This window comes from Rutidosis leptorrhynchoides, chromosome 3, assembly GCF_046630445.1.
Source record: "Rutidosis leptorrhynchoides isolate AG116_Rl617_1_P2 chromosome 3, CSIRO_AGI_Rlap_v1, whole genome shotgun sequence".
Classification (NCBI taxonomy): Eukaryota; Viridiplantae; Streptophyta; class Magnoliopsida; order Asterales; family Asteraceae; genus Rutidosis; species Rutidosis leptorrhynchoides.
In genome coordinates, this window is record NC_092335.1 from 430,339,261 (window position 1) to 430,347,195 (window position 7,935).

Consider the following 7,935-nt stretch of genomic DNA (forward strand, 5'->3'; position numbering starts at 1 on the left):
GGAATTTGGAATGCTTTAGTACTTCGAGTTTATCATGTCCGATGGGTGTCCCGGAATGATGGGGATATTCTATATGCATTTTGTTAATGTCGGTTACCAGGTGTTCACCATATGAATGATTTTTATCTCTATGTATGGGATGTTTATTGGAAATAAAAATCTTGTGGTCTATTAAAATGATGGAAATGAATGATTACGATAAACTAATGAACTCACCAACCTTTTGGTTGACACTTTAAAGCATGTTTATTCTCAGGTATGAAAGAAATCTTCCGCTGTGCATTTGCTCATTTTAGAGATATTACTTGGAGTCATTCATGACATATTTCAAAAGACGTTGCATTCGAGTCGTTGAGTTCATCAAGATTATTATTAAATCAATTACAGTTGGATATATTATGAAATGGTATGCATGCCATCAACTGTCGATGAAATGAAAGATTGTCTTTTAAAAACGAATGCAATGTTTGTAAAATGTATCATATAGAGGTCAAGTACCTCGCGATGTAATCAACTATTATGAATCGTTTATAATCGATATGAATGGGGCATTTCAATTTCTATCCAGGGTTAGGCCGCGGCGCAGCTCCTCTAACCGCGGCGCGGCTTAAAGCGTGGGAAAAAGGCTGTCCAAAATTGCATTTTTTCGTTAAATTCTAACTATGCTACGCACCTTCGATTAACATGAAACTTGTTCTAACATGCTCATATATGATTATGAAACTTAGAAAAATTGTCCGAGACCCGACCCTAACACGTTGACTTTTTCGTTGACTTTGACTTTGACCAAAGTTGACTTTTATTCAAACTAAACCAATATTTTGATTAATCGTTATAACCTTTCGTTTATACTTATATCTTGCATGAAACTTGACAACGTGATTCACATGCTATATAACTGAGTCGTAACGAGCCATAGGACTAATTGAACAACTTTGACCGACCTCGTATTTTACCGGTATTGATACAACCTACTTGTTTAGGTCAAGGCTAGCATTCATTCATGCACACGTTTACTTTGTGAATTACCTTTATACTCGTGCACTCGAGGTGAGATCATAGTCCCATCTTTTCAACAACTTTTACTCTTTTAGATCATGGGATGAGAAACATATACGTTTTATACTTTTATGCTTTGAACACAAGTACGAAAACAAACATTCCACGTACGAGTTAGAACAAAAAGCCTCAATTCAATTATCATTAGTTACACTTGTAGGGTGTAAGCGAGAACTTATGTTGTGTGGATCCATACGGGTTTGACGAACCCTCATTCGGACGGTTCGCTACCGTCGGCGGATGAAATATATTTTCGGGTATAGTGTAGGTTCTAACACTATGATGCAGAGGTTCGTATACAGTTAAGCCTTGATAATTGGGTGCTCGTGATACAAACAACAACTATTGGAATGTAAACGATTTAGATAATCAACTTATACTAAACCTTGTGGTTCAAAAAAAATGTTTACAAATACACCTATGATTTCACCAACGTTTTTCGTTGACAGTTTTCTATATGTTTCTCAGGTTCTTGATTGGCTAGTTGATACATGCTTCCGCGCACACTTTGGTTACTTGCTTGGGGTCAAGCATACATGCATACGCTATTGATAGCATTCGTGATTTTCAACTTATATTATGTCGCAAATTACTCCTTTTATACTTTATAACTTTTGTAAACTTAAACTTGTAGTCGAATCGTTTGGTAAACTTAAAACTTTGCAAGTCCTATACGTTTCAAATGAATGCGACATAATTTTGGTCAAACGCGTCTCATTTAGGGACTATGACCACGTAACGGGACCTAAGGTAACGACGCCGTCAATGGCGATTTTGGCGGGTCATTACATCACACCCCAAATCCCGAGCTCACTCATCCCATGGTCACTCGTTCTCGTCTTGGCATCACCAAACCCGTCCAACGTCTAAACCTGCACATATCTATTATTTCTACCATTCACAAGTCCTACACTCAGGCTCTTACCGACCCTAACAGGCAAAATGCTATGCAAGATGAATATAATTATTTGATTAAGAATAATAGTTGGACACTTGTGCCTATACCTGCGGACGCGAACATAGTTCGTTCCATGTGACTTTTTAGACAAAATTATAATGCAGATGAATCATTGGGTCGTTATAAAGCACGTCTTGTTGCTAATGGTCGAAGTCACCAAACTGGGATTGACTGTGTGAAACCTTCAATCCGATTGTTAAGCCGACCGCTATTCGTACAGTCCTTAGTCTTGCGCTCTCTCTCGATATTGGCATGTTCATTGGCTTGATGTCAAAAACGCATTTCTTAACGATAATCTTTGCCGAGACTGTATGTATGCATCAGCCTCCTCGTTTCGGGGTCCCAGACACCCTAATTATGTTTCCCTTCTACAAAAGTCTTTATATGGTCTCAAACATGCCCCAAGAGCTTGGTTTCAGCGATTTGCAGATTACACTAAACGAGCGGGTTTTCATCACAGCCTATGTGACTTCATTATTTATTTATCGACAAGGCTCCGACACTGCTTATTTACTTAGTATACATAGCTATATACCAACATTTTCATTCAAAATATAAAGCTATTTCCCGCCAAAAATAACAATATAGCATGTCAAAAATAAAAGTTTACACCCTTTCATTTTCAACCACCATTAAACGGATTTCTTTCCTTATACTCCGTATATGGAAAATTGCTTTCATAAAAACATACAAAGTTTCATATAGACTCTAATATTCTACTTTGTAATCTTATTGCTTAGAACTAGACTAAAAATTGTACTTCTTGTCTTATTTTAATATCGATTTCGTAAACCAAGATAGTACAGTAATACTTACATTATTATTGAGAAGAGTAATTTAGAAGTATCAATTACAACCCTATTTTCTAAACACTATATGAAATAAACAAATTCTAACTCTCACTTCTCTTTGTGACACATCACTTGTAAAAACATATTTGTTAAAATTGTGTTTTGACACAATCAAAACACAAATGGTTTACTGAGTATAGTATTAAGATTATATGAATCGAGTATGAAGGGGTCAAGCAGTTCGGGTTTTCGGCAGGCTCCCGTTAACCTTCCCCCCTCAGAGTCCTTCAGTGGGTAGGGTGGTAAACTTAGAGGCACCGGCCTCCTCTTACGTGTCCTCAACAACCTAGCAGTTCTTCGGTCTGCATCTTTTGCCCCTTCGGTGATTTCCATTTTCTGGTCTTCTGCAAAGCCAATACACAGTAGTAAATAAATAGCATACAATTTCATTTCGTAATTATATCCAACAATGATGGCAATTTCGGTGACCTTTGAGTATAAGGCACATGATGTACATTACGACATTTAAGAACATCAAGCAAACGTACTAATAAATTCTTATCATCTGACAGATTAAACAGGTGACACAAATTAGCCGAAAATGAAACAGGTAGAAAGTAGCCCATGTATTTTCAATGCATAGAACAATAGAAATAGAACCATCTTATCCAAATATACTAAATACTAAATTATAATTACAATAGTACAATTTTACTGTACCGTAGTTGACACCACCTATAAAAAAATTATTTAACACTACTAGTGTTTTAAGGTCAGCCAAGCCTGAATCGACCTGTACCAATAAAAATACCCATTTGACCCATTACTACACCTGACAAGATTGCCAACTGATGTATATCCCAAGTTTCACCAGGCACAAATTGGTTAAGCATGCAAAATAAAGGATTGATATTGGGCACAAGGCCATGGTGAAACGCTTAGAATCAGCTGTTAAACAGATGTAAGGATCAAATCCTTCAAAAGATGTAGATGGGATAAGACGAAGCTAGCTGAATCAAATAGCGTTATGCAAAATACCTTCATCCTCTTGTATGTCGGATGTCCACAAAGTGAGGTTGTCCCACAGAACCTGCATAATTAAAGTGCTATCTTTGTAGGAATCTTCAGTCATAGAATCAAGATCTGACACAGCTTCATCAAAAGCTTGTTTTGCCAGGTGGCAGGCCCTAATAAAAGTCAATATAACAATGAAGGATACAGAGTTAAGCACATATTTCGTATCAAGCATATACAAAACAGAAGGAATAAGTTGTAAAATTACCTTTCAGTAGACTTCATAATTTCATAATAGAACACGGAGATATTCAAAGCCAAACCCAGTCGCATGGGGTGAGTAGGACATAGATCAGCTTCTGCAGTAGTTGAAGCCAACTAGAAACAGCACATAATAATATGATTATAATTTATTTGCTAAAAAGTCGGGTCGAAGTCAGTCAAAGTTGGGCTGAGTCGGCCGAGTCAAGTCTAAGTCGGTCAAAGTTAGGTCAAATTTTTTATTTTTTATACTTACTAAAATTAGACTTTGTGCCATATATCTATGTTTGAAATATTGATGTCTATATGTTTGATATATTTATGTACAATGTACAACATATATATATGTTTAATTTATTTATTACTAAAAGTCAACATTGGTCAAAACCCGACTTGAAGCAACACTAAGATAGTGACTTGCTTGATAAGCCTTTAGTGACTGATCAGCTGCTTCTTTCTAATCGTTACCAAACTTGAACTCAGCAAGATACCTATAATAATCGCCTTTCCTGCATTCATATAAAACCCATTAAGAAGTAATCAGAGACAACAAACTTCAGCTACATAGGTACTTAGGTACATAAATACATTATATTTACCCAATTTCTTATCCAGGTCATAGATGTAATGATAGATAAATGTTATCCAACATGTTAAAGTCCATGACAGAAATATCTATATCTATATCTATATATCTGTGAACACACACTCACATTTTGTAGTAGAAAACAGTAGATTCTCCAGCAGGTGAAGATGGAATCAAATGCTCATCGATCACAACCATGATGTCACTGCATATGTCATTCAATTCTGTTTCAACCTTCTGTTTGTATTCCTTGATACGCTTTACGTTCACTTCATTGCCTCTAGACTCCTCCTTCTGCTCAATTGAAGACAATATTCTCCATGATGCCCTACGTGAACCCATCACGTTCTTGTACCCAACTGAAAGCAAGTTCCTCTCTTCAACAGTCAACTCAACGTCCAATTTCGCAACCTTCTTCATTGCATCCACCATTTCTGCACGAAAAACCAACAACAAAGTCAAATGCAACATCAAAATACAACTTAAACCTCAAATCAACTTCAACAAGTTCAAAATCTGCAGCTCACAAGTACAAGAAAAAAAAGCTCAAAGTGATGATCAAAACAATGACTCCATAGTGAACAATTCACCAGAGTCATTGCTCAAAGCTACAGAAACTAGCCACTAAATACACTACCAGATAGGTCATTAATTTTTATATTAATCTAGTACAAAGTAGTTATTCCATAGGTAATCATGTTCCATAAGTAATACTTCACTACTTTCTCACACACCTTAACGATAACTATTCAATATTGTTCCTTGATTTTATAACTAAGTGGTGTCATCTTAAGCTCATGATTGACAACGATTAGCATCACTTGCAACTTCTCATATAGTACATGTGATTTTATTTTTATTTTTTTAAAATATAACATATAAAATTACATAATCAACACTTAAGCAAATTTTACTAATTATTTTCACAACTTAAATAGATAATACAGAGATTTGAATATCAGAGACATGACGAAATGAGCAATCAACATCTAAACTAAATCTACACTGTGTTTAACCTTAGTAAAACCTAAAATCATTTAAAATTCAAGAGCATCTAACAACTTCTACTAGCAGATTATACCTGTATAAACATTTACACACCTACAATAACGCAATAAGTAATAAAAATTCAAAATAAATTATAAAATATCGAAACAGGAACAAAATTGAATAGCATCTGGTCTAGAATCTAGAATTAGTTTGTGAAAGAAAAAAACGGATCTAAAAAAAAGAAAGATGAAAACCGTCATAACGTTCGGCTTGCTCGGCGAGCTTAGCGATGTAGATAAAGTTTTCACGATCAGTTGAAGAAGCCATGGCCAGACTAAATATCTGACGTCACACCGACTTCTTTATTACTCTCTTTTTGTGAAAATGAAAATAGTGAAAGCGGAGAGAGATAGACGGAGTGTGTTTTGTGTGTGTGAGTAAACTGTGTGGTAAAATTTAGGAAACTCATTTTGGTCACTCAACTTTGTTTATTTAATCAGGAAAATCAATTACTCCCTCCGTCCCTATATAATTGTCCACTATTCCATTTTGGGATGTCTCAAATTAATTGTCCACTTCCATAAATGAAAAGGAAAGAAGATATTTCATTGGTAAATCTGGAGAGAAGATATTTCATTGGTGGAGAAATGAAGTTAGTGGAATTTTCTTAAACTGTGTGTTTTTTGTCTGGTGACAATAAATATAGGACGGAGAGAGTATATTGTGTGTTTCATGTCTGAAATTATTCATTTTTATAACTACATAAAAATAATATACGGAGTTCGTTTGCAAATCCCTTTTCTAGAAAATGTTAATGACAACTTTTAGGGCTGTCTTTAAGTCATTCAGACACGTTTGAAATGTTTGTACCCTTAAGTAACCACTCACTCCTGCGAAAAACTACTTTTTATGTACCACTGTTTTATGCACGGATTTAAGCAAATCCCATTTTCTATTTTCTATTTTATTCATGTAAGATAAAAATATAGATAAAAAAAATAAGATCGGAATGTAAATAAAAAAATACATGTGACAGTAATTATTTTTTTAAACTGTGAATTTTTTATATGAGGATAATAGATTTGGGATGAAGGTAGTTCTATATCAAGATCTCAAGGTCATAAATTGGTTATCTCAATCGGGAGTGTTCATCATTTTGTTTCGTTTCCGATTTCCTTAAAATATTTTGTTCAACTTGTTCGATGTTGAGAAATTTGAAGGAAAACCAAGGACCAAAAGCCAAAAACCAATTCAGTTTTAAATTGAAATCGAACCAAAAATTAAAGTCGTATTTCAATTTTAGTTAAAATCGAGAATCACAAAAAATCACAAGTTAGCCAAAATCAGGCCCAGCCTGTAGGGGGAACAAATTTGTTCAGGGCCAACATTTGGGCCCAAATTCTTAAATACATGTACAATAACTAAATCAGGCCCAGCCTGTAGGGGGAACAAATTTGTTCAGGGCCAACATTTGGGCCCAAATTCTTAAATACATGTACAATAACTAGAAGGCCCTATAGCAAGGCCCAATGAAAAACCCGTTATGCAGCCCGAACAATAGTTTCATTAGAGTCCGACATCATTTAAGTTTTTTATTAAATATTAATGTAATAGCCTACGGAGTACTTAAATAGAAGAAAGAAATAGACTCACATGTCGATGTGGGATGTATTTACTCATTGTATCCATATATTTCATGCTATCGCTCTTTTTTTTCTTTAATCATTTTCTGTACATACTAATGCTAGAACTTAAAATAAATTAACATAATGCTTCGTTGTATAATAGTTATAACTAGTTATCGAACCCTCGCTTCGCGCCGGGGGTTCGTATTTTATTGCGTTTAGTAAAATTATTTTGTGGCTAACGATGATGTCGTTGAAGCGCAACTCGAGTCGAACTAAAAGGTATAACCCGTGAGAGATTTAAATGTTATTTTAAATTAACAATATATGTGCATCTCCGCGTTTCGCTATGGAATTGTCGACTTTTAAAAATTTAACGCAAAATCAACGTGTATGAAAAGTACCTCAAATATTTAGCGTTTTTTAAAAAACGTCCGTTTTGCGTATAGCTAGTGACATTGTGTTCCTAAAATTATTTCGAGTTTAACGATGGTGTCGGAAAAATTTAACTCGTTGCGAGCGAGAAGATATGATCCGTTGAATATTTGGGTGGAGTTTATTTAAGATTTTTTTATGAAAATGGTTATTTGACACTTTATCCCCTTGTTTGGGGGGTCGATTTGAATTTTTCAAAAAAGTGTGGGGACTTTG

The 7,935-nt window shown here is 35.0% G+C and overlaps 1 pseudogene; it reads right to left on the reverse strand.

The window, feature by feature from the left end:
- Window positions 1-2,979: 2,979 nt before the first annotated feature.
- On the reverse strand, window positions 2,980-6,023 carry LOC139901469 (14-3-3 protein 9-like; annotated as a pseudogene).
- Between the last annotated feature and the right edge of the window lie 1,912 nt (window positions 6,024-7,935).